This window comes from Glossina fuscipes, unplaced genomic scaffold (genome assembly GCF_014805625.2).
Source record: "Glossina fuscipes isolate IAEA_lab_2018 unplaced genomic scaffold, Yale_Gfus_2 0, whole genome shotgun sequence".
Lineage (NCBI taxonomy): Eukaryota > Metazoa > Arthropoda > Insecta > Diptera > Glossinidae > Glossina > Glossina fuscipes.
Window position 1 is genome coordinate 5,340,369 of NW_023998414.1, and position 11,432 is coordinate 5,351,800.

The 11,432-nt window shown below is 32.5% G+C and overlaps 1 protein-coding gene across 2 annotated transcripts in view; it reads right to left on the minus strand.

Annotated features, from left to right (window-relative positions):
• Positions 1-11,432, minus strand: part of LOC119644808 (protein tramtrack, alpha isoform) — a 73,089-nt gene that overhangs the window by 34,088 nt on the left and 27,569 nt on the right. Inside the window, exon 1 of one of the 2 annotated variants that reach the window (XM_038044548.1) lies at positions 11,025-11,050. The exons of the other annotated variant lie outside the window; for it this stretch is intronic. The gene's annotated coding sequence lies outside the window, so the exon portion shown is untranslated. Of the gene's footprint in view, positions 1-11,024; positions 11,051-11,432 lie in introns of those variants that run through there. 2 annotated transcript variants of the gene reach the window in all.

An 11,432-nucleotide genomic window follows, 5' to 3' on the forward strand; every position in this document is an offset into this window, starting at 1 on the left:
TGTAAACTAATATTCTTGTTTTTTTGTTGATATATATATATATGTGCATATATAGTCCTGGACATATAAACAACATGCACTTTACCATGAGAATAAGAAGCATAAGAGATTTGAAAAAAAAAAAAAAAAAAAAAAAAGAATAAAACACAAAAAAATGTTCTTTTGTTTTTATAGTTAATGTAATTTTTTACACTTTAAGTAATGTAAATTTAAAAAATTTGGCTTAACTGAGACCACAAATTTAAACTGTAAAAACAATTTCAAAGTAATAACATATTCTTTGGACATAGAAATGCAATTAAATTGCTTATGTGAAATAAAATAAATTGGAGTAAACTACACTATTAGTTAAAACTTAATTATTTTTATTCTTTATTATTCATTTCGTTCATATTTCGTATTTTCATATGCACAGAATCTCTGTGATGATGGTCAGTAAGATTTTTGCTATATTTACGATCAATTGCTGAACTCTCTGTGGGCAAATAAAGAAAAGTAATAAGGAATTTTTGTAGTAAAATATTTTTTTATTTTTTTTTTTTTTGTAGTAACACTCAGCAATGATGTTGTAAAGTAAACATAAAACTCTTTACTTATAAATTTTGAAAAATTTCTATTAAAGACTTGATTAAAATGTGTACTGGAGAAAATTCGTCGCGTTTCTAGAAAAACTTTAAAATCGCGTAATTTTGCCAAAAAACGTTTGCGGTCCACAAGACCCACTCTAATATCACTTAAGGTAATTCTTTGTGTTTAATTCAGGCTCACGTTCTACTACGCGTTGATAGCTAAATTTCACGCGATTAAAGTGCGTGAACAATTCCTCGCACAAGAAAAATATTCTTTCTGTAAACGTAGCGTAGTTAAAAGTGAGAGTGCATAGTTAGCAAGTTTGGAGGCAATATCCGTGCAATCCGAACTTTGCTCTTCCGACTGATAGCAGAGCGATTTTCTCAGAAAAGTCGCCAAATCGTTATCGACCAGAATAACGCGTGTTTGATGCATGTTTGATCAAGTGTTTTTGATAGATCAGAAAAAAAAGATATATATATATGTATATTAAATTTTTGAGAAAAACGCCTCGAACTTTTTCCTGGATTTAGTATGCAAGTAAGTAGAATGACATATTTTATTAATTGCTGAGCATAATAATATGAAAATTTGCCGCAAATGCCTTAACTAGAGTTATACGAAACTAAGGAGGGAAAAATAAAGGAAAGCCTTTGAACATGTCCCAACACTTTTTGATCAGAGTAATAAATATGGATAAGAAGATATCTATAGGAGATATCAAATTAAAATTTGCTGCAATTATCTAACTATCAGCATTACTTAGTAAATACTAAGCTTTATACATTTGCTCGACTCAATAAACGGTATATGTATCCAAAATTCCCTCGCATCTATCTCTAAGACGAAGATGACTCTGTTACTTGGGTTTATAAATAAAAGTATAATAATAATAATAATAATTATTATTATTATTATTATTATAATAATAATTATTATTATTATTCTTTTGTCTGTAAACTCTATAAATAAAATAAAGAAAACCATTATTCCATTGACTGACTATATTTATCCGTCTTTGTGCATGTGTACCTTGTCAAGTTCACGAATGCTCACGCCAACAATATTAGGTGCAAAAATAAGTACAGTCCGATGAAATTGATTGCCTTCATAAACCTAGCTACATGATGCGTTCATTTTTTCCTGAAACTTAGGTCCGAACATTGATTCAATGTAAGATTAAATATGAAAAGATTGATGTCATAGCAACGGAGGACACAGCGTTTTTTTTTTTTGTTTTGTTTTTTAATTGTATTACACTCGAGAAAAGAGCAGCTGAAGCTGCAGAAATAGTTAAGATGGCTTGGAATGAAAAAGTTACAAACTGGAAATATTGGTCTAGAAAACGATGAAAATGCAAAGCAAAGAAATGACCTTCAACGTAAACTGGGAACATGTCTCGATTGCAGCTTATTTTATTCTTCAGTCTTGGCTCCTTTTGATTAGTGTTTGGTCCAGATCGCCGCAAGCTATTTAATAGATGAACGGAATTGTTCAATGACTATTTCAACTCGGAACCTAGAAGTTTCTACCCAATCAAAAAAAAAAACGCATTGATAATTTTATCAAAAAAAAAAAAAAAAAAAAATACATTCGTATTTATTGGTACACCTATGGTAACCATAAATTTCAATATTTATTAACTAAAAATTTTTTTTATTATTCGTTTATCAATGATTGCTTACCAATACGTTTTTGAGTTTGTCTTTAATTCGTCAATTGTTTGCATGCTTGTGTGTGCTTACAGGTGTTTGAAAATATTGAAAAATTAAGTCAACAAACACACATTCATACAATTTATTAATGAGTGTATTTATTAAATATTTACACGGATACATGCACATACATACGTAGACACACATACGAACAAGCTGGCGGACGGACACGGTCACGAACATATACATACATACACATGCACATGCTTATATATGATTATGAATTAATCGGTTAAATAAAAATTGGATATATCTTAAGTATCCGTACAAGCTTATTATCTCCTGCACAACAAGTGTCGCAGGTTACAATGAATATGTAACATAAAATATGAGTAAAATAAATAAATGAGAATTTGAATATAAAGTAAGATAAACTAGAAGTAGAAATAGAAAGAAAGAAATGACAAGTAAGAGTGCTATAATCGGGCATAGCCGACAAATGGATACCCTTCATCAGTTCGCCTAACACAACCACTATCACTCACTATCTTAATAATACACCAAATATTATACATTGTTTGTATGTAAATGCACAATTTTCATGAAAGGCCACATATTAGACGATACTCGAAAGGTGAACTAACGTGTTCCAAATTTAGTAACCGTGATCTACATGTTAAAGGCTTTACAGTTACTTATGCCACAACAAACTACAAATCAGACTTTTTCACATACAAGGGCTTGCTCTCATGAGAGCCCCTATGTGTATGGTGAGTTGTAAAAAATGGACCAACGTGTTCCAAATTCGGGTTAATTGGTTAATTCACTAAGGAACAAAAAAATAGACCTTTTTGGGCAATAGACAGGCTTATTTTTCATTAACCCTTAACGCTTGCATGAATTGGGATCCAAAAAAATGGACTTATGCGATCCAAATTCGGTAAAGTTATTATTTATCACAAATTATTATTATGAACGATTTTTCATCCGTTTCCGCAGGAACGGTTATACGGCAAGGGGTTTAAAAAATTTGCCCCACCCGATCCGAGGTTTTCACAAAGGATTTTAGAATGCCGAAATACTGTTATTATACAATCTAATCAACTTTTGTCAAGTTCAAATTGCTTTATAACCCTATTCGCAACCACGTAACAAATAACTGATAATTTCCTCTCTCTCTCTCCCTCTCTTCTCACACGCTAGAATTTTTAATTTAACCGTTTAGTCGCGATTTTATGTTCTCGCTTAACGTCATATCTGTATCAATTCCCGAATATTTGTATATAAGTAAATATAATATAAGTAAATCAAGGTTCAGCGTGCAATCAATAAGAAGGCATATATATACAAAGGATGAAGTATGTATATGCGTGCATACGTAAGTTGTCCAAGAAGTTTTCAAACCGAAAATTTAACAAATAAGAAAACTGAATGTCGAGTTAGCTCGCATTTAGGCAAAAATGCCGAGTCACAAGCCGATTGCGACAATGACAAATCGCAGTTAGATTTGTTACCCCATCGCGTCGTATTCTCCAGATCTAATCCCCATTTGTTGCAAACTCAAGGCAAAAAAATTTGAATGAAATGATAAGGTCTTTGTGAAAACTAAAGCATATTTTGAAGATCTTGATACCGTATCGTAAAAAGCTACAGAGACCTTGAACAATTTGACCATGAATGATGAATAAAAAGGGGAATGTTTCCAAAAAAAAAAAACAACCAGGAAATTTTTTGTCTTATTTAGCTCGAAAACATTTTCAGCGACCATCAAAAAGTGCTAAGTTTGTTCAATTACCTGGAAATCATTGTCAAATCATAATATAATAGGATTTCCCAAAATGTACGCAAGACATGTTTTTGCTGCCATTTGTGGGGTAAAGTGTTGGCACCAAAAAATAAATAAAAGAAGAAAAACAAAGAAAACAATTTGACAACAGCAGCAATTTAGGGTTCATAAAAATGAAGAATTACATGGGAGAATAATGCGCTTTCATTGTTGAACAATATTCAATGGCCGTAGTTCGCAAATTTCGTATGAAATATTGTCGGCAGAGTGAGATAACGTCGTTTAACGCCGTAAAGAAGATGTTTAACATCACTGGATTTCTTTTTATCAGATTATTTGAAGTGAAGAGTCTACGCGAACCAGACCCCAACGCCCCCTGCACTTAAGGTGGAGGTAGATTCAACGATACGAAATTTAGTCACATTTATGCAAAACAGTCGTCGGAAAGTTTAATAAAACTGTCCGCGTACGCCAGCATAGCCATCAAGGCCATTTACCCGATATGCTATTGCATACGAAATTACTTTATTCAGTGCTCGAGGAAGTACGATATTAGTCGCGACTTAAATTTAAGTCAAGTCAATATATGCTATAAGCTACGGTGGTCGTATACGTCGGACTACGTATTTTATGAAAAAGATTTATTGAGTAACGTTGGTCCAATATTCGTCGAATATTAATTCAAATATTCTCCGTCACATCATATTACACCTTGAGTGTACCTTTGAGGCAATATGGCGAAAAAACGGTGTCGAAAGAACGATATTGGTTTGGCAGCGATCCAATCATCGAACCATTTTCTCACTTCTTCAGCATTTCGAAACCGCGTGCAAGCCAAGCCAGGCGGCGCCATGTACGCTGAGCACGTTGAGTGCAGTGGAACTTTACATTCCAAGTGCAACAGTGTACCCGTGACAACTATTGCGACGTGTGGGCGAGTTTTGCCATACAAGCGGATAACGCTACATCTGTTAATCGCTATTGCGGGCAACAATGCATCGTTCAATCTGTCCGATTGACATCTGTAGATATCTGCAGTAATAATTTCATTCGGTTTTAGAAGTTCATCGTACACTACACCTTGATGATCCCACTATATGCATAGCATGGGTATTCCGCTCATGATTTTTTGTGCTTAGAATTGTCGTAATAGATCCACTTTTCATCGCCAATCAGAACACGGCACCGAAAACTTTTCTTCTTTTTTCTTTACCTGGCAAGCGATGAAACTGCAATAACGAAAGGGTTCGAAATGGCAGTTTCAGCCAATTCGTATGACAGTCACTTTCATTCCTTTTGGATTCTTTCCATCGCACGCATGCATGCATGCGTCTAAAAACAGTTAATTCATCAATTGCTAAGTTGGCGATAGTTCCTTAAGAGTTTAAGCGGGGTTTTCGTCCATATAAGACGAGCAAATAACAAAGGTAATGAATGTGGACCGTTCCATGATTAGCGCCTAGATACACTCAATAACTTTGTAATATTCAATGGAAAAGTCTTGCTTTATATCGGGAAAGATCGAAATCATCGAATTTAAAGGAGTATGAGCCAAAAAATTACATGCAAGCACCTATTAATTCAAATCTTGCATAAATTTTGACAAACTATATATATATATATATATGCATACAAATGTGATTTAAAACATTTACGATACGATACGATACGATATGATACGATGTTTATGTTATACAGTCTATATATAATCATGTGATGTGAATGAATCTTTGTTTTATCTTGCTATCAAATATCACGCTTTAGCGAATCAACGCAAATCGAATATAAAATCGTGGTTTTTTTTTGGTTAGGCCGCTCCACTCCGACCCCCTTGTTGTACCTTAAAGGTTGAATATCTCATATTAAATGTAAAAATATAAAATAAAAATATTTTTATCTGTTTTTCTTTGAACAATAACAAAAATAGTTTACGAAATGTTGGTTAACAAACCCTAAAGGGCAGGATAAGTTAAAAATGAGAAGAGAAAAACAAAAAACAAAAAAAAACAAAAACAAAAAAAGAATGAAACTTTATATTATTGAGCCTAAGACGAATTCGTTAGCACTTACCTTTTGCTCTCACTACAATAAATAAAATAAAATAAATGTGCGGGGTATAACCAAATGATGGGTAAATCGTTACTTAAAATGTATGACTTCCGCATATCTATCTAGGGCAAAGAAGACAAACTGATTTTAAAAGTTCGATCTTCATTTAAAGCCAACTTTTTATAGCGTATCTCCTAAGGTATTGGATAATAATTTCTTCTTATGAAATGGCTGAGATATACAACGTAACGTAACATATGAGCATATCTTCTGGGCATTTTTGTTTTTGTTAAGAAAATATAATGAAAAAAAAAAAACTGGCAAAAGAAATCCAATTCATTTTTATTTGTTTTTTTTTTTTTTTCTCTCTTATTCTAGTTCGGGCTTCAACATAAACAAAAACAACTAATGAAAGTCAAAAAATACATATACAGAAGCTAAATCGTATTTTTGAAAACCTAAATTTTTATTTATTTATTTTTTTTTTCGTTTATAAAGAATTTAAATAATTTTTTTTCAATTGCTTGAAAAATTATTATTTTTTATTTATTTTTTTTGTAATATTTTTGTGTTTTTTTTCTTCGTTTTTTCCTCAACTTGCTTAAAAAAATGAACACAAAAATACATATTAATTAATTGTGTGCGCATAAATGTTTCTATGAAAAATAAAATTCATTAAAAATTCTGAAGAAATAAATTGGTGTGTGTGTTTTTTTTTAATTCATTTTATATTTTCAAGCTACTAAAAACCGCTTAAAACTTAACAAATAAGACAATTATATTCGTCTGAGACCGAATCTTTTATACCCATTACGTTTTCCCAAAAGAGAGGACTTAAAAAAAAGGAAAAAATTAAATTTTCTTACTCTATGATATCGCGGGTGCGTGGCTAATTTTTTTCTATTATCGTTGTTGCTTTTTTAGTTTGTGGACAAAAAATCCACAAAGCCAAAGTATATTCAATTGATGAAACGTTCGCTTATTCATTGGGTTCTTGGGTCCATTTTCGACATCAAGCAGCTGAAGCAGATATCTTCATTTTGCAGTTGATAGACAAGTGGACATATGGACTGACTGACAAACTTGGTTAGAGCAATTCACTTTTCTTACTAATCAATGATATGTGGGCTTTATATGGTCTCTGAAACTTTTTTGCAAAATGCTGCAAACATTTAATATTCTATATCTATATCGAGGAGATGTGGCCGATTTTATTCATTTTGCACAGGTGCTGCTGTTGTGATTTAAAAGTAACGACAAAAGAACACCTTTTTTTATTTTCGAAAAAGGCAATGATCTGCTATGGGCGTGTCCTTTGATGGATTTAACCTACCTGGGTGCAAAAACTTTTAATCGATTAGCCAAAGTTTAAGGCGCTAACTATATTTTAGGAAAATATTTAGTACAAATATTTGGACAGACAGACAGACAGTCTTGCTTAGAATGATTAAAATAAATATATATATATATAAATATATATATATATTAAGGAGTCTCTGAAGCTTCCTTCTGGATGTTGCAAACGTTATCACAAATTGAACACAACCCTCATCCTTGGGTGATGACCATACAAACGATCACTTAGTTCGTTACATTGTATGTCATTTCAAGTCGTTAGTGTACGAAGTGTATGTTTAAGCTGCTTTTGTCACACCGTTCCGGATATCAGAGAGGTAGTCTTTCTTCTTTTTTTTTTTTTTGCTTCAGCTAAAGTTAATGTCCCAAATGCCACGGCATGCAAGTTGCAGCAGTTTAGATAAAATGTTGTTGACAGTTAACGAAAAGCATTAGAATTCCAACACTGACTTCATAACAAAGGTAAATAAAATTTTTGGCAAAATCACTCTACAATTTAATTTAGTCAAACGATTCACAAAAAAAAAGGAAAGGAAATTATTTTGCGAAAGTCAAGCAAGCTTAGTGTATAAGCACTAGCCTTTCAATTCCTCACATTCTCAACAGCTACCACCGATCAGAAAAAAAAAAAAAAAAAAACAGAAAATAGAAAACAGAAAACTCGACAATTCTCTGTCATTTGTTTTGCTTTAAAAAAAATTTTGTCAAATAAATTTCTCTTCCTCTCCTTTCTACTAAAGCATAATAAACTTGTGTAATTTTTGAAGCAATTAACAGGAACGTCAAAAAAACATTGCGCGACCGTAGCAAAGTCCGGAAAAGATCATATTAGAGGGTGTGCTTTGTTGTGTGACAAAACAGGAAGGCTAGCATGCATTAGACAAGATTCTGCTGCTACCAGCAGAGTATATATGGTACGGCATATACGGCGCAATTCACAAAAACACCGAAAAACCGAAAGTTATGAGCGAAAAGCGTATGGCATTCTACGTTAACCGGGCCATCAAGTACATAATTTAATGGCTCGATGACGAGTGTATTCGAAGAATATCTTAAATGATTTTCAATAAATTTCAAAAAAAGACCGTTGCATACCTCGTGCATATATATATCTAACTAAATATATTTATGATTAATATAAACTTTGCTTGCGATTCAACTGCGTCTCAGCGTTGCTTCTCATTAACTCATATGGGAATCAAAAAATTAAATATGAAATTAAAAATTAATCGATATTTTCGCCTTTCATTTTCAACGAATGTACACGTGGTCCCATGTAATTTTCGCAAGCTTGGATCAGCTAAAGAACTAGCAAAACGAAAGACAAAGAAAAAAATCTGAAAAACTCAAATTATTGGTATCTATATATTGCTATCTATTATAGCCCTAAGCTAAAGCCGGAAACGAATAAAAACTGTAATGCCATGTAATGTAGGTTCCATTTTATGAAAATAGCTTGACGTTCATACGCCTGAGACGTTGGGCATTGTCCTTACTGTTATGTCAATCAAAAGTTTAATATCTTCCCCGTTTTTATAATAGACAGGCCTACTTAATGTGCCTCGCAGATTTACGAAGCATAGCGAAGTTATCTACTTGTCACACTGCTAGCTTCCTAATCGTTTCAGGCTGCTCTGTACGATACGGATAATACTAATCTTTCTTTCCACCTCTCTATAACAATAATAATAATCTCGATTCTTTACATTAACGAGTCTATTCTACAGATCCGCAATTAGCATCCTTAGTCCTCCGTAATTTGATCTGAAACAGATGCAACTTGATTTTTGCGTATGTTTTTATAAAGTCATTTACCGCTTATTACTGCTTATTCCTCTCGCTGATTATACACATATTCCTTCCTCCATCTTTTCGGCTCGCTGAACAATTTCTATATAATTTTGCTATATAATACTGAAATCGGGATGATTCTTTCTATTACTTAGGCGTTTATTGTTTCTTTTTTTTTTTTTTTTTTTTTTTGGAGGTCTGGAGCAATATTTTTTACTTTACTCCCTTTATCATACACTGATTTATAGTTTAACTCTAGGTTATTTCAGCTGAATAAATAAATAACTTTTTAGGTTTTTTTTTTTAATTTTTTCTTCCAAAAAATGCTGAAAATTATTCTTTGATAAAAGAGAAAAGTGAAATTAGAAGCTGATAAGTGATATGCCAGAGATGTCAACAGGCAATGTATGGGCATTAGGCAGCTGCCTTTTTCAAATGGTTACCGCATTAAACCCAATGTGAAACAAGCACATCAACACGTTACTTGTTTAACAGAGCTGCATGAACTAAAGTTTGAATTGCTGCGCCACACACCCATCTTCAGGAAAAACCCTTTCAAATCAAAATAATACAGTATTTTAAGAAAGGCATCAAAATGCTAGAAATTGTATTATTCTTGAAAGAGATTAGAAAGAAAAATAAAATTATTCTTATGTATTCCCGATACACTACCAACCCCGGAGGAGTGTTTCATTCCTGAAACCCATTAATACGATTTATGATAAACCTTACAAAGTAAATCTATTATCTATAGTTCTTTCTGACCTAGTATCGAGAATTGTTTATCGATCTATTACTACTTAGCGCAAAATTAGGTAAGATTTTAATGTGTTAATGTTATTTGAATGTATGTACGCGTGACTGGGTATTGGCTAGCAACCCGAAGCAGATATTCACAGGATTAATAAAAACTTTTCATAATTCATTTTCACTTGAAAATTGCTTCTTTCGCCTCTAAAGGAAAAAAATTCTATGATAACTCTGCGATTGCAATGCATTACTGTAACCCTTAACGAACACCAAAGCTGCCATACAAGCCGCAGGGTACATATGGCGGCAAAAATCATTTTATTATTTTTGTATTATTCTTATTGTTCACACATTTACTATTAACGCGTTAATCGTTACGACAGGTCACTTCTGTAAATTTACTTCTACTCGTTACCTATTCGATAAACTTGAAGTAAACTTGAAATACTTTCGTACCGTTGAGGGTTAAAGCCAAAAAACGCATTATTTATATTGATTTTGAAGTGCACTCCTCCTAGTAGTATGATAACATAGATTATTTGTCATATATAGCTTCTCATGCTAATCGATCCCTAGGCACTTCTTGATCAATTTGGTCAAACGGAATGCGATTTGAATGACGATAATAAAAATAGGGAAAAAGATAAGGCTTTACTCAACAAAGCGCTTCCATCTTTCCCTCACTCTTTATAAGTTCACATTTGTTTAACCCGTTAGCTGTGTCGACTTTTTTAGCGATAACGAGTATACTCGTCAAACACAAAGCATGCGCAATACAGAATTAAGTTACGAAATGAAACGTCTTGACGAAATAACGTAAATATTTTCTCAAACACATTATTATGGCAAATACACGTTCATGACGATATGAATCTTAGGGGAAAGTGCCACAAGAACCAATGGACAGATCATGACGTATACACTCGTCATACAAAGTGAACTGGCTAATCGATTTCAATAAATAGATTATAATAGGTCTTTAGAAAATGACTATTCATCGTGTAAACGATTCACGCGAAACTTTTCTGTCGCCGACTGAGCACTTCATGTGAACCCAGAACTCTCACCTCAATAATGTCAAATAAACCGCAAAGAATTTGATACGTCTTCGCGTTTAACTCTCTTTAACCTAACTTTCACTTCTTCTCTCCCCCTCTCTCGGGAAAGTATTTTATGAGGTAGAAGGCTCACCGACCATATGGTATTATGAACGCTTTCAAACTTTCCGCTAATGAAGACGGCATTTTACTTAAAATGTATTAAATTACAAACTTAACAACGTATTAAAGATCCGTGATGATACTAAAAATATATTTTTAGTCATTTTTATTAAGAGAAAATATTCAGTTTTTATCGAAATTATTTCTCTATATACGAATCGGGCGAAAAAAAAAGAATAAATAGCAAAATGCAAATATTATAAAAATGTAAAAATTAAAAAAAAAAAAAAAAAAAAAAAAAAAAAAAAAAAAAAA